This window comes from Pseudomyrmex gracilis, unplaced genomic scaffold, assembly GCF_002006095.1.
Source record: "Pseudomyrmex gracilis isolate BER0280 unplaced genomic scaffold, ASM200609v1 scaffold_47, whole genome shotgun sequence".
In the NCBI taxonomy this organism is placed as follows: Eukaryota; Metazoa; Arthropoda; class Insecta; order Hymenoptera; family Formicidae; genus Pseudomyrmex; species Pseudomyrmex gracilis.
Genome location: NW_018020631.1, coordinates 346,529 through 368,595, shown reverse-complemented (window position 1 = coordinate 368,595; position 22,067 = coordinate 346,529). Strand labels below are relative to the sequence as shown.

The 22,067-nt window shown below is 35.1% G+C and overlaps 1 long non-coding RNA gene across 1 annotated transcript; it reads right to left on the bottom strand.

The window, feature by feature from the left end:
• Positions 1-2,984: 2,984 nt before the first annotated feature.
• On the bottom strand, positions 2,985-4,217 carry LOC109853375. The gene is made up of 3 exons (XR_002250108.1): positions 3,972-4,217; positions 3,629-3,779; positions 2,985-3,447 (listed from the first exon to the last, which is right to left on the bottom strand). It is a non-coding gene; the product is annotated as an uncharacterized LOC109853375 (long non-coding RNA).
• Between the last annotated feature and the right edge of the window lie 17,850 nt (positions 4,218-22,067).

The window sequence follows — 22,067 nt, the reverse complement described above, 5'->3', positions numbered from 1 at the left end:
GTTGCTTCTAATAAAGCGTAAAACTAAACGAGGAAGTTGAGAGAAATCGGCTTTATTCACGAAACAGTTGTCGGTGAATTGAGTAAAGGTTCTTTTAACGATCAATTAAAGATCGCCTTGCTCAGGAAGAAAGCAGACATTCTGAGATATCCGCGTGTTAGAGGATGCGGCATTTTAAACGAAGGAAAGAGACATTAAGGCGCGAATCCTCGACGAAGGAAGGACTTGCCAGCTCCGAATATTATTCACACTCAATTTAACTTATTGAGAGCCGCGAGAGGCCGCTTGATGGCTCAAGCTGTAATGGCGTAACAATTAATCGCTGAATAGAATTTCCTCTTCGGTTCTCTTCGACTTCCTGTCATTCATCAAAATGTTCTCCGGTTGTCTCTGCAAGTCACGCTTTGTTCTGCACCTTAATTCCGTTTTCCGAATTTTGACGATATCGGCGAAAAAAGTTGAAAATTAAAAAAACATCGAATATTTTGTCAACTAACTCTTATCTAGCTTTATGATTTTTATAGAGTTGTATAAGATGTTAATTTTTCATAAAACGGTATTTTGCAGCGCTTTAAATTGAAAAAGAATAAAGATTTAAAAAAGAAAGAAAAGATTGAAAAAATATCACAGAAAACATTATAAAGCAACAATATATCTTTCAGTATTGTTTAATTAAATGGTGTGACTGCTTAGTAAATAAACAAACCTACGTTGTTAGTATTTTGTTTGTATTACACAAAATTAAGCAGTTCAGAAATAACTCTTTTATTTAGGATAATCATGATAAGCTTGTTATAATTGAACTTCACTAAAGTAAACGCGCGCGCGCGCTGACGTAAAATAATCGCGAAAGTGCACAACAATCCTTTTCAGTATAAAGTTTATAGTTAGTTTATACTTGGTTCTTTTCTCATCTTATTGTATGTACGTATGTATGTATGTACTCGCCACACAATCGAACACGCGCAGAAAGAATATAATTTAATGGCCGATAATCATAGTTCAATCTTATATTTAAGACCGTCTTAAGTGCATCTGAAGACGCTGTAAAGATCGTTTAATTAATTACAAAGCATTTGAAGATAAACTTATAAGACGATCTTAAATATAAAATTCGACTATAAATGCGACCTGATATGTTTCAATGCTCTGAACTGTTACCAGAGTAGAAATATAGAAAAGAAGTATCAAAATATTGATTACGTCCAATTTCAAAGAATTTACTTTAATAAAGTTTGATTGCATACATAAACCAATTTTACTCTACTTTTATACACATAATCTAGTTCACATATAAGATCAAGATTTTTTTCAAGATAAATTATGCTTTATTTTTTATTCATGAATAATATTAAATAATTTTCTTATAAAAAGATTTATGTATATTTTTTATAAATATCCATTATCACACGCGTTCTATGATATCGACTACTAGTATCATGTCTTTAGTAGTTGATAAAATATGCTGTAGTATTGACAGTTAATAAGATTATACATATGTTACCCACAGAGGATATGCATATCTGAAAAATATATCTGCAAGATAATTACAGAGAATACTGTAAAGTAGATAACTACAGTTATCGACATAAATATATAAGCAGTGTTTTTGTAAAATTTTCCAACAATAGATAATAAGAAAGAAATGTATAAATATTTGTAATGTTGACCAATGATTTACGAAAGTCCTGTTTGTCATTTCTGTTTTTTTTTTTAATACCTTTTAATAACTTTTGTAATGTAATTTAAATCATGTAATTTAAAAACTTTTATTATATATAGTTGTTAAAATTACATACTACTTTGTTGTGTCATTTACTTAATAGTATACATACTTGTCACTTGTAACACATTACGAAAAAAACAAACAAAAGGGGAATTACTTATATTTTTTCAAAATAGCAAAACTTCTAAAACTCTTTCACCGATTTCTTTTATTTTGAAACATATTTTAGAGCATATTGGCATGTGGTCGAAAAGATGCTTTTTTTCTTTGAACGACGCTATGGAATCACATAAATGATGAGCGTTGTTCAGAAAGAAAGAAAAAAATTTTTTTTAAGTCAAGCATAAAATTAGCAACATCGAGAATTGATGTAGTATAAATTCTCGCAAAAAGTTACATGTGAAAGCACAGTTTCTTCCGGTTCTTCATCTTGTCTGCTCTTTCGCCGATTCTTCTTTTCTTTCACGTGTGTATCTATTTCGCCTGTTGGCCGCGAAAGATAGTCGGCAGTCGAATAATTCATTTTTGTCGGAAACTTCACGTCTCCGTTCCACACTGTGCAACATCGCCTAGCGGCGCGTTCTCCGGCATGGCCGTCCGTTTCCGACCGCGTCGGAAGCGCCACCGTAAATCGCAGCTCTTCTGCAAATATATGCGCGTCCAGAATAATCAAATGCGTGGTTGCCATCATCCAGTGGTTGCACATAATAAATTTCTGACCGGCAAAGATATTGGAATGAATAAAAACCAAATTAGAGAAAAGCAACGCACTCTTCGGGGATGCCGAGGTCGTCGAACCTGACGTAATTAAATTTTGGACGTATAATCACGAATACAGAAAAGGCATAAAAGAAGATTGTTGTTGACAAGCGAATATTAATTAAACCGACTGTAATCAAGCAAATTAAATTAAATTGCCCATTACACACGTAACAGTTGCATACGACTATTTAAATTTCATAAAAGCATAAATTACACACGAAAATTCTCGTCATGTTTTCAATTAATAACATCATAAATTAAATGTCATGTATCTTTGATTATTTTTGCAGTTTTATTCTTCACGCGTATTTAAGTAAAAACAAATTTTGTAAACAATTGTAAAAATAATGTCTCATTAATATTTTTTTTTTTATCACGCAGCATAATATAATCTCATTAATATATGCAGTGTTACGTTAATTAATAATACAAGTGTACATAGAATATCATAAATGCATTTATTGTATTTTCATCAGCAACGATTAATATCGCTCTAACATTAATCGATACGTGTACACACATGCTTATTTTCTATATTGAGTTTTAGATAAATGTATTTTTAACAGGCTTTTCTGTTGAGTATAATAAAGATTATTGCAGGCATAATCCGGATTTATACATGTTCTTGTACATCCGTATAAATCCGCAGAAATCGAAATACACGAAACGGACTTCGAGACAGTCTTAAGCCACGGAGAAATGGCGCGGCGGGGAGGTGCACAGTATGAAAGCATAAGATTTCCTACCGCCTTAAGCGGTTAATGTTTAATCCCAACGTAAATTGAAGTTCCGTTTACACGGCAGTTATGTCAACCGGTGCTGCGTCTGCATTCGAAGCTCAGATTTACTTTACGCGCTCTACCGCTTGCTAGTTTACTAAAGAACGATCCCTGTTTCCAGCAAATTTTCTCATTACAAAACAACGTATGTCTTTATTATCTTTTTAATGTGTTCTTTTTCTACGTTCAAAGATGAAAAATTAGAATTAATAGTGCCATTACTTAATTTTATCATTAAACTACGTTATTTAATAGTATTCTTTATGCTATATCACGTGTTTTTTATGTTTTGTATTAATTTTGTTTTAAGAATCTGTAAAAGTCCGAGTGGAAGATGCAATGTTGGCGACAGTTTACTTACTGCTTACGTTAACGTGAAGTTAAAGATTTCCTTGAATAACTTCTTCATTATGGTAATTGCTCGTTTAAGTATTCTGATTTACTTAGTCGTTCCGCACTTCTTCGTAAGTTTGAGTAGATTTAATTGCGCGGTGCCGTCAGCTCGAAGGCTTCTACGGAGTTCAATGTAATTACTGTGGTCATTGTGTATTTCAAAAAACTGATCTCAATTTCTACTTATTTATAACGCGACTAAAGTCATAAGAATTTTAATAAAAAATGTCAATGTAACTTAATCTTTACATATAAATTATCATTATAAGCGATTTCTATAGAATAATTTTACATAATCAAGATTTACGTACATGATTTATATATATAAATATAATAAAACAATGCCAAACTTATAGCAAAGCCGATCATGGTTAGTAGAGTCCACATTTGCCAAGCATAGAACGGCACGTCAACGGCCACGCTAATGGCTTTTCTCTTGCACGCTCCCATAACTTGAGATTAACAATTTAATTGTTACTATATCAAGCCGACCGACATTTTAATATTGCCATAATCGGATAATTTTAGCACGTCGGTGAGGGACAATGGTGCCTGCGTTTGACGACGGGATCGTTGTTCGATAAGCGGAAATTTCATTACATATACGTAACAGTGGCGTGCGAGCGTAGAAATGAACCACGGCGCAATATCAATTTTATCGAAATATACGGAGAAACGAGTATTCGCGTGCGCGCGCGCAGGTCTGGGCAGTGCCGGCGAATGAACAATGAATAAATCAGTATTTGCCGCAAGCTCGAACATTTTACAATTCATTGTTTCTTTATTCACTTAGTCCTTAATTGAGTACAAAATTCAATGTATCAAATGTATAATTATGTTCTTGTTATGCACTTATGTTCTTTTTTACTTACAATTAGAATCAAAATATCAGTTTTTATTAAAAAATTTAACGTTGTTTTAATGTTGCTTTTACTAAGTAATTCTATTATAGGATTGAGCAAGTGACTTGTTTTATTGAAAAATGTTTTTTATTTATTTTGTATTTTGTTTTATAGTTGATTACGTCTTTGTTTGTTTCTCTTTCTTACAAGATAATCAATTATCGTTTACCATGTCAATGTTTCAAGTTACTCCGCATTATATGGTTAAAGATCTGCCGCACAGCGTTAAAACCGCACGCATATATACGCATTCGTTTTACAACAAAGTTCACCAGTAGACGGTGGTGATCTTATTTATGCGCCGGAAATTGATTTTGCACGTTCCGGAAACGAAATACCGACTATTGTGACATATACACAGTGCAACGGCATTCTATTTAAAATTGGTCTGATTGTGATCTGTCGTCGATTACATAAACGCGTAAACGTGCTACAATATTTTTGTTATTAAATTGCTTCATACTCGTAGATTTACGTACAAATAGCGTAAAAAGTGCTTTTTCAGAAAACGATTCTACAAAAAGATGACAATAACGTCGATAAGACCGTCTATTAGAGATAATATCTATCTGAAAGATAAAAAGTAAATATCGAAGGACTGAAAGAGATACGAAACTTGTCTGAGAAATATCTCTTTACACCAGTTTCAATCCGCGCATGGTTACAAATTGCACGTGCATCGCGCACTTTTCTCTGAAACCATTTTTCAGCAACCAACAGACTCTCTCTCTCTCCCTCTCTCTCTTCGTAACGCAACGATAAGAGCGCGTGGCGCTGTATACAGCCCGATTAGAGTGTTTCGTACAAAAAGAAAGACTCTATCGCAGTCTCGCGCGCAAGAGTTTATTTATCGCGGCATAAATTCGCGTCGTGCGCGTGCCGCATCGGGTTATTTTATAAAGCTCGGGGATTTTTGCTCACGACAAAATGATATACGGAGGCTGAGACGGCCCAGAGAAAATAACGGATTTGTCGCGATCCACAAATCCGCGCTGCAGAAAGCTGCGGTGGAATGATATCCGTGCGGAAATTTTGCGTGCACCACACTCCGGAACATCCTCTTCAACTGTGACATCAGCGTCGCTCTGTTTGGATATAAAAACAAGATGTTGTACTAGTGCAATTGACAAGTGTAAAAAAGGTGAAAAACAAAAAAAAGTAAGAATAAATAACACAATTTTCTTTTGTGATCAATTATATTATATACGCATAAATATTGTAGATAATGTTTTAAACTATGCTTTGTTACTAACATTTTGTTGCCCAAAAAAAGTGGCAATATAAAGACATGTTTGGATGCAACAAAGTTAATTTTCTGAAAATGTTTGGTAATAACATGCTGACGGAACCGCAAATATTTCTTCAGCGACATATCAGGTCGAGGTTAAACCAATGAGGATTTTACGGAAAAGCAGGCTGATATGGTTGCCGTTACTCGAATAACTGAATCGTTGTCGTTCGATCACGAAGAAGCGTACTCGGTCAGCCGGAGACAATCCCAAATGCGATACTGCACGCTTTTACGCCCGCCACGGCGCGGCTTAAACTGTGCGTTTCCGTTGTTAACGCCGCACGGATTTCCGGCATGAAATTTCGCGCGAAGTGTTACCTCTGGCGATGCGCGAGTGCAACAACCACCCAGTATATGCATTCTCTGGCGCTTTCCTCATAACTCTCGGGATATCAAAATCTTCGCGCAAGGCCGCCCGGAAGTTTCTAATTGCAACAACGCACTGCATAAACAAATACCGCAGATTCAAATCTTATAATTAAATTAATAAGATTTATTTTTAACTTTATTTACGTTTTTTATTTTCTTATGGTTTTACGTCGTGTGATTAGCATAAGATGCATTTATTATTTTTTTTATTTTACAAATGTTTTTATTAATCTTTGCATCCTGATGTATTTAGCGAGAACAATTATGTAATACCGTTGTAATCCGTGCAAAATCCGGTGCTCTGTCTACAAATTGAATTTCAGCATTATCTAATGGATATCTCAAGCAATCTCTTCTACGTTGCGCAGAGACAAATAAATATAAGTCGTGGTTATCCGACCTCATCGCAAACTTCCCACTGAGAGGTTAATATACAGCTGCATCCAATCTCACCGACTTTTCAGCGTCTCGCGCCACGACTCTCTTTCATCTCTCGTTTCATCCCTCGTCTGCACTGTCGTCGTTTCACGTCGTGACACGTCCACGTTCTTTTTCATGATTGCGACGACGGTTTTCTTGACTATCTTTATCACGTCGTCGTCGACGCCAAGAAGACTTTTCGAGTGACGCTTCGATTCGTTCGCTTAGCGAAATCGAAGACAACGCGAAAATTGCAGCACAAAAACGCATAAGAATGAAAAAAAAATCTATTTAAAAACTTTTTTAAAGCATGGAAAGAACTTTGAGTACTGTCAAATGGATTACAAATAAATAAAATTTTCGTGCGTGTATGTAAATAATTCATTTAACGTTATTTAAAATTCTCTACCATAACACTACGAGATATTACGTTTTATTCCATCAGCGAGCGACGCAAATCTGCTCAGTTTAACGTCACTTTATTTAGGACACGTGCAAAATTGGCGTACGCCCGTAATAAATGTTGTATGCAAGCGAACGCGCAGTTTTAGCAGTCAGTAGACACGCGTGTTCGCAAATGCGTGTACATAATTAGCGCACAGTATGCGTAATCAACGCGCGCTACTTACGAACGCGGTACAAGCGTTAATCGGAGTTCGGAATTCTGTTTCATCGAACGCGCTTCTTTCAACGATATTTTGCGTTTACATTGTTAGCACGATGATTACATCGCTTGTACGAACGTGCGATCGGATTTTCGCTCAAAATACCTGCACGGAATAATATCATTTATTTGAACACGGTCGGAAGAATCGATGACATCCCGACCGTTTCTTATCAACGCGTTTGGTTACGTTATTTTAATACGCCTTGTTTTTTTTTCAAATATTTTCGTAAAGTAAATTAAAATTATTACTTTTCTTCTTTCACTTAAGTTTTTTACATATACATCGATCCGTAAAAGTTTAATTTGTAGTATCAAATATTTCGTGTGTGTTTGTATAAAATTTTGATTTTTTTTATGGCAAAAAGAAGTAGCCAATAAAAATGTTCAACAATAAAATACTTTGGTTTCTATTTGTCAACGGAAATCACGTAAATAAATGGAACATCCGGCAAGCACGAAAGGCGCGATTCGCTTGATTAAAATTCTCCCTACAGCGGACCCATCGCGTCTATGTAACTGGCATGAGCATCTGCTCGACTCTGGGAAGGGAATCCCCGAGAAATTCCGACCGCGCACAGTCTGCCTCCACCGATGGTACGGACCAATTATCCGCTCTTTCGAGCACGAAGTTTCCTTCGCGAAACAATCGCGGGCGAACGTGACGGCGAAATTGCATTCCCTTGAGCACAAGGGCGCGATCGTTTTTCGCGACTTTGTGAGCGGTTGTTTTATCTGGCAACTCCAATGAGAAAAAGTCTTCAATTTGACGTCATCAACATTGCATTTTGTTTTATTTATTTCTTGATATATAAAAAACTAAGCTGTTTCTTAAAAGAAAATTGAAAGGATAATTATTAGCCACTTGAAAGAATCATTTAATTTTATCCACACAAAAAATATCTTATATTTAATATTGGTTACAATAGTTAACACATTTTATTAAATTTTAAACGAGTCATACTCTTTTGAACAAATCTTTTCGGAATGAATTGACAAATAAGTATTTCATCGGTTGCAATGAAGGAAACGCCGTCGCCTAGTGCGCACGTTGCGCGAATGTCGCGTGATCGTTAAAAACGAGTTCATAAATCTACACGCCGGGTTGTTTCGGGCGTCTCGATTTATTGGCGCGAACGTTTATGATGGACCGCGCGAGCGCGATTTCGAAAAACTGACAATTCTCCTCGCGATGATGTATAGCAAAAGTCCGTTATGCAGCCATTATTCCTGCAGCTGCGGTGTAACGTTGTACAACGTGCACGTGTTGCCTAAAACACGACAATATAAAATAAAAACTACGACGACAAACGCAGAAACTCTTTTACACTGCGAAATAAAAAGAAGAAAAATGAAAGAACGCGCTAACTTGTATTGCTTTTTGAATTACAATTTTATTATTTAATATAAATTTAACAGAACTAATTAAAATTTGATATTATATGTATTAAGAGATAAATTTTAGATAATATATATAAATATTTTTTAATTGTGCAGTAAAGCGAATAAAATATTTTGGCAAATTTTTATACATCCATTTTTATACATTAAAATGTCGATTATATATTGTTTTTGTTTTACTGCAAAAGCAGTTGCAAAGTATGACATTTACAAGTGATCAAAGGAGTTGCTTCTTACTGCACGTGTCAGTTGCAACAGACGTTGCGCGAGCGCGATATTTGTTCGAAATATCGAGATAAATCTCCGCCGAGAGAATTCTCTTCAGTAAATAGTATTTCAGGCAAATAATTTATGCCAGGCAAATTATGACTAACATCCGGCTCATTCGCCACCGCCCTATTATTCGCGATTAAGAGTAGACAAACATTTCAGTGACCGTTATGAAAACACGGAAGCGACTTGTTAATCGCGCCGTAACGAGAACAGCGGAGTGCGGGCTGTAGTTTTAATTACTGTTTAGCTCCGGATTAGTTCAGTCAATTAAACGCCTTGTCTGGCAGCGACAGGTCGCAGCCTTTCCAAACGATATAGCTCGCCTAGTATGGTAATTCGAAATAGCGTCCCTCGCGAGCACCATATGTCAACGACGTAGAATTAATTATTGCTCCACAGACTCCCTTCTCTACTTCCCCGTTTCTACGTTTCGATTACGACTAGGCGATAATTTGATTCTGCCCGGGATGTAATGACCAAGACTGTGAATTTATGGCGCGTGCCTAACTGTACGCAGGTCTATGACGGGAGCGTCAATTATCGTCGAGCTTAATTTGAAAACATTTTTGCGATCACTCGCAGATGGTCGACATAAATACTCCCGAATATTTTAAAAGTTAAAACTAAACAGTTTTTTTATGTTATTATAAGTAAAATTTTTCTTCGTAAAAATATGTATTTATTTAAACGTGAAATCAAATGAAATATACTTTGTACTGATCAAATACACTTAAGCAATGAGCGTTACGATTTCACGTACTCTCGCAATTTATTTTAAATGTGGTGCACGTTACATATTTGTATGTGCAATTCTGGGAAGACGCAATCACGACCAGTTATTTGCAATACATATACGAGCTGGAGATAGCGGTCGGTAACGGTCGCCTGAATATCATACAGCGTGTTTAATTTTCATTAGCAACGCGCGTATAAGAGTGATACTAATTCAACTTCGTCGCAGCATATCACGACAGTTCCCAGGGGATGCGGAAATACGTACTGAGGATATTTCAAGGCTTGTAAACGAGAAGTAAGCACTGACGTTATGTAGACCGAGGGGACATAAAGCGGTGATTGGTTGCCGAACATTCGCTGGAAATTGTAGCTGGAGTTAGTCTGTAAACGTTGTTGTGAAGTTATTTGCGCCCGAAACTATGTGTACGGGATGTCCTACTGCCACCCCGGATATCCTAATACGAACCTTCATCGAGATATTCAGACTCCATGAAACAGAATACACATTAACGAACCGTTCGTCTAGATCAAATTAATGATTTGCACAGCGATTACATGATTATTGTAGTATTTTTAACTTGAACGTGAACGTGATACATTCTTATTAAGAAAATGTGAAACATTAAAAGAACTTACTGTTCGCGATCCATCACAGTGATCTCTGTAATAGATAAGTAAGAACATAATTTTCCCTCGTAACACGTTTATTGGCAGCGCTTATAGAGATCAGTCCTGATCCCTATTTATTGCTAGGACAACTCCCTAAATTTGAGCGCGAGGGTTGATTTATTATTGGTTCTTGCCTACACGCAATATAAGGGGAGTAATGAAAAAAGTTTTCTGCGGTATGTGCAGGACACAACACACCATCGGTCATTCATGCGCTATACGCTCTTGTATAATAAACTCGGCCGTGTCGTAAATTCGAAAAATGTTTATATGGAATAATTATGACTGGCTTTCACAGATTTTGAATCTATGACGCTATTTTATTATACTGATATCGTGACCTGCAAAATATTCTGCAGAAAACACATTCTGCCGCAAAATACGCGATAATAAAGCTATTTAATTTTTCAGATACATAATTCTTGTCTTATTTTTTTTTGTCAAAATTACGCATGTATGATGGATTAATTAATTGTTCCCACATGTGAAACTATTTTATATAATAACAAGTTGTATTATATAATACTATTCATATTTCTTTTATTATTGAGCTTTGAATGCAGAGGGATTTATAGTGCGATATTGTAATCATTGATATTAACGGTTGCATTTACATCCGATCAAGCGACGTAGAATGGCATGCAGCGTCATTATTCAAGTCGAACTACAGAGCCTTTTGACGTGACACTGTTGCGCTGAATAGGGCATATACTCTATCGGCCATTATCGAGCGAGATAATTATCCTTGTTTCATCAAGTTAGGCTCGATAGAGTCTCGATTCATTACCACGCCGCCGTATTCCTCCAATTAATGGAATGCCTTTATCCTCTCTCGTCTGTGAATCAATTAATTAACAGCGCTGGTTCTAATAACATACTTTCCGTGTCTTGTCGACAAAATGTAATAGTCCAAATGTCATTTTGTCAATTGGAAAATCGATGACTCGAATGACAGTAAATCATAAATAATAAATAGTCATTGCAAATCAGTCATTGCAAATGAACACTTAGCCTAACTTGTTAATATATTTATGTATGCTAATCAGTTTGAAAGTATCGTGTATTAAAATTTTAATTATAAGAAGAATGTGGATGAAAAAACGTTGTGAATATTATGCTAGATATGAAGAGAATATCAAAATATAAAATAGTGACAACAAAATATATATAAAATATATTTTATATTTTAATTATTGTTAAACTGTTTCGATAAGTTAACAACATTCTAAAAAATAAATAATGCGAGCACACACAATCTTTAGTTTTAAATCATTTGTATTCTAATGAAATTTAGTTTCAAACTTATATGTACATGTAGATTGCAGTGTACATCATGTCAGCTGAAATACAAAACATATATTTTATTGAAAAAATTAAACAAGTTTTTTCTTACTCATTCTGTGTGTATATGAGCTACGCTGTGTATTGATGCGAGGAAAGGTCTGACGTCAAAAAATTGGATAATATTCTTCTTATTTAGCAATGGAACGTGGAAATATTTAGCGACAAGGGATACTAAAGATGCGAGAGAGTTATTTAACCGGTATATTCGCAATGAATCCTCAAGGGCATGGTTTCACACGCTTTTGTTAGAAGTGCGTGCATGTGTGTGTGTATTCCTTACTCTAAGCAAAAGAGTACGTACCTATATTTAAGTGCACGTAGAAGTACTATATCGTTACATTCTATACGCATGTTGAATGCACAAAAAGCATTTATACAAAGATATAACATCTAGTATGTCATTAGACTCTGTCACTCTAACTTACATTATAGTTTTAATTACGAGTACTAAATAAGAACTAAGTGTGTCAATTCTGTCATTGCATATTATTGAAAAAATATTCTTTTTCACACAAGAAGCCTATCTGTGTAAATATCGTAAAAAAAAATATTCTCACTAGTGATCATACACATACATGTTAACTTTTCAATTGTTTTTATAAGATTAGTAAAATATTCTTTCTCAAAATCAAAGTAATTAAGCGTATTGGGCAAAAATATATCTCTTTTTACATTATGTATATGATGTAACTTTTTTTATGTTATTATGTGGAAAAAACGTATTTAATATTAAAATGTCTTAGAGAGACGTTTCTGTTTACGACACAGATTCGCGCTAGTATCAGAAAAGTTATGCTCAGTAAAGAGAAGAAATATTACGGTAAGATAAATATTAATTAACAACACACGCTGTTTGTTTGCTTTGCGCATTTCCGTGTCACGTCTAACAACTAAAAGTCTGAGGAAAGCGTAATAACAATGTGGAATCTGAGACGGTATTTTCCACGGAATGTCTTGCACAAATTAAATTCCAGGCCATTCTTGTTCGCGATTCTTTCCGATCTTCTCGTGCAATTGACTAACAAACGTATTGCACTTCAATAAAATTCTTAACTGCGGCCAATCTATTGTCGCAATCTGAGTAAACAATAAAAAAAGAAGTTTTGCGTGCAATCATTTGATGTCAGGCAAATATGAACTTGTAAACTAACATGTAACTTGAGTACAATTGGTCAAGTACTTCTACGCGCGAATAATACGAGAGAGAGAGAGAGAGAGAGAGAGAGAAAGAGAGAAAGAGAGAAAGAGAGAGAGAGAGAAAGAGAGAGAGAGAGAGAAAGAGAGAAAGAGAGAAAGAGAGAAAGAGAGAGAAAATATTTATTATACTTATTATAACAATTTATTACTAATATTGTTTATGTGAAAATGGTGTAATTCATCACGACGTATGAATCGGTATATCTACTATCAGTGATTCAGCACATCATCATTTACGGATAAAACTCGCTTAATTTTCCGTGTAATTAAGGTAATTTAGTGGAGGCTTTGAATTTGTTAGATCAACTATTTCTTTTACAGTCTTGATTTTGGAGTAAAAATTGTTGACTAATCTATACAACTTCTGCTAAAAACGAATTAATAGCATAAAGAATAATTAGTAGAAAAATTCTAGTAGCAATTAGTATATAGTAATTTATTATATAACTAATCTTTCTTTTTCTTTCTTTTCATCTCTTTGTATAAGATATATTTTCACAATCGCATTGAGTATAAATTATTGTTGTATATATGTTGTGTAAATATTCAACCTCATGACCAAACCATTTTTATGGAAGTTCACAGGATTTTTATCCAATACCCATTATTTAATCAAAGCACACGTTACCGCAGTGGTATTGTATTACTTAAGCTTTCATGCATACTGTTACTCTCTAGTTTCAACTGATGCATCATCGGTGAAAACAGATATTTTCAAAGTGCACACCGGTATTTTATGACACGATAAATGTAAAGCGTTGTTTATTTTTTTTAAATAAATAAGTTTAAATATCGTTTTATTAGTATAGATACTTTAGTTTTTATATTAATTTAATTAAAGTAGCCGAGTTTATCAAAAACACTTGTATTTCATTTGCAACGAAAGACTTAGTACAAGTTGCAGTAACACTTCAGATGAAGATTTGTCACAGCTCAAAGATGATACAGTCAAGCCTCAAAGATACGTACCACACATAGCTTTCCAAATCGTCACTTAGATTGAAATTATTGATTTGTTATAATTGTATCGTTTGATATAGTTAGCTGTGCTAGAATCACCACGCACTGCACTGGTTATATCAGGCAGAAGTAACATTCATTAACGCATCGACGCGTTGTATTCGCCTTGCTATTAGCAAGATACTGCAATCCCGGTTTTTGTCGAGCTTATTGTTGTTTTATTGACACAATGCAATATTGCATGATTAATTAACGGTTCGTTGAAATTAACAAATTTCGAGAATTTCGGCGGAATGTTTTGAAATTATGCATGCTCCGATGTGTCAGTTAAAAATTTGATGCTTTAATCAAACTTGATATCTTAATATAAAAATATTTTTAAAAAACTTATAATTTTTTTCTTATTCATGTGATAAAGAGCTTTCAGCGCAAGTTGCGATCGGGTTATCTGCCGCTGCTTTCGCAAAGCAAACAAATCTCTCTCGAGGCTCTCCGGTCGCTCGTATATCAAACCGTTTCCACGTCATATGGATCGACCTGACAGTACCTAATTCACTTTAAAGGTGACTACCGACTAACCTGGGTGGCCACCTATCTAAGTGTATACACCTAGCAACTACAGGCTCGTGTTAAGCTCGGCGGCTGTTCTGATTTATGCTGTGACGAATATGTGCAAGGTTGTGTCAAGCTGTTAAACGCGTAGATACATACTGGCATATACTTACTCAAAAGACATCAAGCCAGATAAACTGCGTTTTGTAAAACAAAATGTTCTCAAGTCAAATCGGATAAAAAGTGTGAAGAATCGAGAATTCGATTATTCTACTCGGTTTTATATATATTCGATCAATAGTATGCAAATGTCGCAAATGACAGTTTTGATGTCACGGATTCAATAAGCGCGTTTTTAAAAACTGACGTCAGACATGTTCATTTATCTCTTTCTCTCTTTCTCTCTATCTCCTCTTGCTGTATCCTCGAATATTTTATTGCAATATATTTCTCGTTAAGTTTCTACTGTCGCTGCTGCTGCTGCAATCTTCGCCTACTCTTTTTTTTTCTATAGACAAAGTAATTTCCGCGAGACTCGACTAAGTGTCTCATTCATCCGGAATATTTTCTCTTGCATCAGTGCTTTGAGCTTCAAGCTTGAACTACGCGATGTTTGTGCGGTGCTGATTGCCTTTCGAGGGATTTCTCGACGAAAATTGAAAGGTTCGGACTTTTTCACTCGCAGTCGAAGTGAGTTCCTCTTGAATGTAAATTGCTGGAAATCGATCGGCTGCCAGTCTTCAAGTAAATGGCCAAAACTGCTTTCGAGTTTTTCTATGCTATAACAAAAAAGAAGTCTATTTCCCGTGCGATAAAATATAAAGTATTAAGTCTTCTAAAACTGTTTTGCTTAACAATTTATTTTTTACATTAAACACTTTCTTTTTTCGTATATTATTAATTTATTTCTACATTTTTAAAAGATCTCATTTATCTAGCACCACTAAATATTTCAAACTTGCTTCTTGTATAACGTTCTTTCACTTATCACTTGCTTTGTATTTTTTTATCAATGCGTTATCAGTGAAATGCTGCGCTAAAGGATTGGCGAGGTTCGGTTTCCTATTGAATATAAGCAGCAGTAAATCATGACGAGATTGTAAAAGGGCGGGTCGCCCCGAAATGTACATGAGAAGTTGGCGAATATACTTATACATATTTCTAAAAGATTAAATAAATCTTTCGAATGTATGCGCAGGATGTATGCAGAAAGAGTATGATAGAAAAATTAACTTCATCTTGACAATCTTAGTAATTATTTGCTGATTGTAGTTATCAACTATTACTATCAAATTGATACGAGCAAACAGTGTGCCAAGAAAATTTTAGTATTTACAAAGTTTGGTTTTCGACAAAAAAAACTAATTTACAGAACAATCGCAATAACATCAGCTTAAATGTAGAGAAGCATACAAGTTAGATGCAAGATCTGTAATTATATTAAAAGAGAAATTATTATTGTAAGTTATAAGTCCAATGATATAAACATGTGTGATATAGATATGTGTGACATTTATGAGGATACTGCGGAACAGAAAAGCATTTATTTTGGTGCAGAAATTTAACTGAAAGATCGGAGTAACGCGCTCGAGAGTAAATGTACGTACTTATATCATAACGCACGTGCAGCGCCTCACTTTTCTCCAAGTAAGCATTATCTCAAGCGATTCCAGTCACGCGTCTCCACGGATTTTGTTTAGGAATTCTCGTGGAAGAAAATGCCCAGGCAACTAACTTCGTAAAATACTCGTAAACGTAACGGGCCGTGAGGAGAGATATTGGCTTATCGCGATTTCGTTTTATGCTTTATATTCCACTCAACTAAATTTTATAGCTGTAGATAACATTTATTCGAAGCGACGAAACCCAGTAGAAAGGATAATTCGATCTTATCAAGATTTTAGCGCGAACTCACAAGCTTGACAATAGATCAGAGACACATGATCGAAATTTTCTGTCGACATGTGCAATATATATTATAACTTTATAAAAATTAAAATACTTCAAACATTTGGAGAAGTCATGGTAGAAAAAAATCCGCGTTACAAACGAAACGTCAAAAAATACGTTGTTGTTGGCTGGCTGAAAATGTCAATTTTTTCTTCTAAAACTTCGGATTGCGGTACTATTACGGGAATTGCCAGTTTTTGCGAACCTTTACTGTTTACCTTTACTTAGGCGATTTTTTGAAAAACTTCAGAATTATTAAAACGTTCGCGATATGTGTGTGCAGCCTGTCGACATGCCTAAATTCGTTAAAGCGCGCGACAGGCGCGTCGACAGCGGCTACTACCGTGAACACGAACCGTATTTTACGTCCGAGCAAGTAGAGAACGGTAACTAGCCCGTTACGTTAACTAACGAGGCGGAAAATTATCAAATGGCTCGTGCGACGATAGACGAGTTCGCGCGAATTGCTGGAGAATTCGCGATGATGTTTTCACGAATAAATGAGCGTGATGTTCTTTATCTTTGTTACACGCTCGCTCGAAATATCGCGCACATGATAAAATCGTAGATAATGTCTAAACTTTGTTGGTCGTAGTAGAGTTGGCCTGCGCTATTTGTAGTGTATATTCTTCATTATCTGTAAGTCTGATCTGAAGTCAATCTACAGTCAATCTGAAAATTATATTACATATAAATTTTTATTTATAAGTGTTAAAAATAAAATTGCTGAATAAAAACTTGAGACTCTAACTCATAGATAATATTTATAGCAAAATTAATATCTTTTGAAATGCATACAAAAATATATTCTATTACTGCCGAAAGAAAACTTCTTTTTAAATAATAAAATTTTTTTGTAGTAATTTGCTTTTTTAGAGAGCATTCTTTTAATTTTCTTTAACAACAGCCAATAACTAACAAGTGCACTAACAGAAGTAGACAAGTCGATAAAAAGTACAACAGAGTGTGAAGGAGACTATTTTTCTTCAACGAAAGTGTCTCTCCCACAATACCGCGCAGTTGGCGACTCGACTATAGGGAAAGTTGAAGCACTTAATCGTGGCTACAATGAGGAAAGTCAAGGGAAGAAACGACTAGGTACGTTTGCTTCCCACCTGTGATCCTTGGAGCCGCCGACCTAAGAAATATTGGTGCAATTACGGACAACTAGAGAAAGTCGTCTACGTTTATGTACGATCAAATATAGTAAAAGCTATCGCAGAATATATCGTTTAGACTAGTTTTGTCACAAGTGTCTTGTCAAAAGCGTGTTTATTGGTATTAATTGCCGCCGATCAGAAAATGTTTTTGCATTTGATAATCCGATTTTGAAAACATTACAATTTTGACAACATTACATGCTCTTTGTTTGTCGTAATAATTTTTCATTTTTTACCGCTATCAATTACTCTGTAATTCTCTAGTTAAAGAAACAACTCTCTTATAGATTTAAAAACTTATTCTTAACTTAACGAATGCTTTTAAGCAACGTCAAGAAGTATTACACAAAGTGGGCCGTTGCTAGTCGTTTTCATAACTTCCGAAAGAAACGATCATTGAACGAGGAAGAGATTTCGTCGACAAAAATCGAGGTTGACATTTGCGCGGAATGCTTGTTCGCACATTCACGAAGTTGAATCGAGACCTTGGAAGCGGAACGGGTTGCAGCCAAAAGGATTTTTTTCGCGAACTAACCGACCACCAGCATAAATAAGTAAGGGATTTTCCAGTCGTGAACCGACGTTACATTAGTTTTCCGTACTTGAGATTCAAACAAAATATACATAAGATACGCACAAATTTCGAAAGAAGGCAGCTTTGCAAACAGTATTGTGTTGTTTTTGCACGTTGAATAATGAAACTGCAGTAGAGGAAATATTCTCGTTCCTCTCGTTTGGAGCTGCAACCGAGAGTTAGAAATGATATTTTGCTCTTGCTTTAAAGCGCAGAAAACTCGAATGATTGATTGATATTTTGGCAGCCGTTTCTGTTGATGATCGATACTTCGATGCTTCGATATCAAGTGTCTTCCTGTCTTTTGTCAAGATTGGTAACGGATTAATCACTTACTATCGTAATATATCGATTGTGTCATCCTACAGTTATCGAAGATGAACAAATCAATTTTAAATAGAAAGTGATGATATTTTATTCTTATACAAAATATTACCGTATTTATTTTTATATATTTAAGTGTAAACATTTGCCTAATTTAGTTCTCTACAGGCAAAGTTATAATATAAATATGTGTATAATATCTATTTGTACAAAACTTCCATTATTACAGAACAATAGTTTCTCTCTCTCTTTGTTTTTAAAAATATTTTATACTTTTTTTAATTTAAAATTCGCTTATATATTTCTCCGCGCCTTTGAGATCCTCAATTATTTCGCAAAAAAATTTCTATCGCAGTATTCTTCGTAACGAAATAAAATACGCAAATCCAATTGAGCATAACAGCGAAGCTGATTCAGATTCCGTGATATTTTTTCGTGTTATTCCTTTTTCCCATCTATATCTGGGAATTTTTGTACGAACGAGAAATATATGCGATCCATTTTTCTCTCTCTCGGTAACGTAACGAGAATCATTCGGATTTTTGTCAAGTACGTAACACACGCATGAAACTCGCAAAACTACATCCTAGGGGTCACAATAGCATATAGCGGACATGCTCACGGGATCGAGATGAAACGACACGAGTCCCTCGAGAATCGTCTCAAAACGGGCTGCGTCCTATTGAATAACTCAGCTTACCATCCGTCGATCCCCGTTCGCTCCGACATATTCCCCATGGTTCTCACCCTCTGCTGTTTCGAGAGTATTGGGGAAAACGCCAGATCGATGGAAAACCTCCACTATGGCCGTGGTATACCGACGACAAGGATAAAATATTAGTTTCCACCTAGAAGCTCTTGCCGGAATTCTATGTATGTGTATGTGTTGCCTGTGTGTACCTACACGTTGTTGGAGTGCTGTCAAAATTTAGGGAAAAAAGCGCTGATATATGAGATAACTGTAGCATACATAATACTAGCTTGCAATAATGATGGATAAAACTGTCGCAAGCTAAATTTTAATTTTTATTATTTATAAGAATCGTTAAAATCGTCAAAGTTTTATTTTATTTGCTAAACTTTTGTTGCGCAGTTTCTTTTTCTGTTACGTTATTTGTGCACATGCGTACACTACTCTCTGATTTTGTATATACTGCTTTAAAGCAAATCAACAACGAACATTCCGATTATATAAAGGAAGCAAAGTGCGGCATTGAGTGAGATGCGTGTAAGTATGTACGCGAGCGATCATTCAGTCGTGTTCAATGTGTAACGAATAGCTGAAATGTAAATACCCGAATAGCTCATTCCACTCGCTCGCGGCTCCTATTGTTCCATTACCGCTTGTCCATCCCATTCTCGTAACTCAACTTCCACTGGACGCAGCGATATCTAAATTCCTCCCGACTAACTTCCGCGGAACTACCGACTCTCCGTTCCACGGTGTATATATTCATATAGAGAACAAACTTAAAGGGACGCACACGTGCGCGTTCTGTTTACTCATTAGGCGCATTTCATCTGCCAACGAAGTAAACTATGCCGAGATTAATTCGCGGATACGGAATCCTTCAGAGGACAATATGAAAAGCATTTCACGTCGCTTTATATATTGTAGCTCGTAATAAATGTGTATAAAAATTAAATTTTGTTAGAAAAGAGAGAAACGTTTTCCCTCTCTTTCTCTCTCTCTCTCTCTCTCTCTCTCTCTCTCTCTCTCTCTCTCTCTATCTTTTATTATTAAATTGTTTCAAGCATATCTCTCTTTTGACTTTAATAAAATGTATTGCACAAAAAAGGAAGCTTGTGTTTAGTGAGGAACTCGATATTTATTCGCGCTGTTTGTATATCTGCACTTAATTGCGTTGTGGTGTGCTGTCTCGCTTTTCCGAATAATCCCGAAATGATTTCAAAGCCGGTGAATTTCAAATATCCATAAAACCTTGGGCTTGACAGTCCTCGCGTTTAACGTCACGTATGGACGCGTCTGTGCTCTTTGATCTCACGCGTGACACCAAATTGCTCTTTCGTGCAACAGAATGTTGAACGAGCGCAGTTTGCTTGCCGTTTACGAGTTCGCAGAGTAAATATCACTAAAGCTTTCTATTACCTTTAGTACGGTCACAAATTTATTATTTTGGTTTGACTACGTATGTTCTAGCAAAAACGATAAAATCCATACTTCTTGTGTCAAATTATAAAACATCTAATTAATTTGTGTCAAGTTTTACTCAAACAAAACACAGAATATATGATACACGTAATAAATCAAAATGTATATATATATATATGTATATATGTTCAATTCTATTTATATATAGAAAATTAAATATTGGATTAAATAGCATATATGTCTGACAAAAATTATAAGTGCTACTATAAGAAGATCAATTATAATAGTAAAAACTTCATTATGCAATGCAACATATAATTAGAATCAGTAGAATTGTACGAGGTTTCGTGAAATAATTGAATTACATAGACATGGGAACGCGCGAATTGATTGATGGTAACAGAGGAGAACAAAATGTGCAATCAAGCATCACCAGCGAACGCAAATTACACACATCACAAATTTCAAATTGATACAATCATTAATTGATCTCATTGCGTTTGGAAGATTTTATGTGCGATGGTCGAGCATTATTACAAACCAATCGACACCTTTTATAAACGTAAATCGAGATAGACGTTGACGTTAAAAATGCACAAAGGAAAATTCATTCATAATCGTATTATACAGTAATGTTCGAAATTCGTTCACGCTCACTTTTGTACAATGAGTTTTCATTATTCATTATAAAGAACAATTTCTTTCTCTCTCCTTCTCTTTCTTTTTTTCTCTTTCTCCCTATCTTTGTAATAATTTAATTTAAACATTTTATTACGATCTATTAGACAAAGTTCGCTTTCAATAAATATATTGTTTTACATTCGCGATTATTAATAACGCAAGAGTTCAAAATAAAATTCAGAAGTTTTTAATACTGTTTGTATATCGTTATATCATTCAAAATGTGTAAATTATATTTATACTCTTCAATATATTAAAATAGTCAGAAATATTAATTTTAAAAGATTTGCACACAGAAGTTTTTTCTTATTATTAAAAAATTAATATAATTGCATGTATATATATTATAGTGTATTATATATATAACTAAATTTACAAGAGAAAAGTTTGCGTACGCAGGTAGTATCTTCCGCGTTCAAAGCGTAGCGGAATAAAGATAACATTTTCTACTCTAACGTTATCTCTGAAAATTGGATGAGTTCTCGCTGATGTCCCTGCGGACAGCAGATTGTACTCGAAAATATCGAGCGGCGGTGTACCTATATCTAGCTAGAGGATATTTGTCCTTTTGTCGTCGGTGTGACGTTACGTTTGCACGACGGGAAGAAAGTAAATGGGCTCTTTATTTCTACTTCTCGAGCGCTAATGTCGTACAAGCTCGTCCTGCTTCCTAGTACACTGTCATTTCCACTTCAACGTCCACTCCTGCCAGAGCTATTATTATTCATTAAATAAAAACCGTCTTACTGCGCATAATATAAACGAACAGGTCAAGCAGTAAGCGTTGCTTCTTTTTCTTATAATTGCATAGTGTTTTACGTAACTATT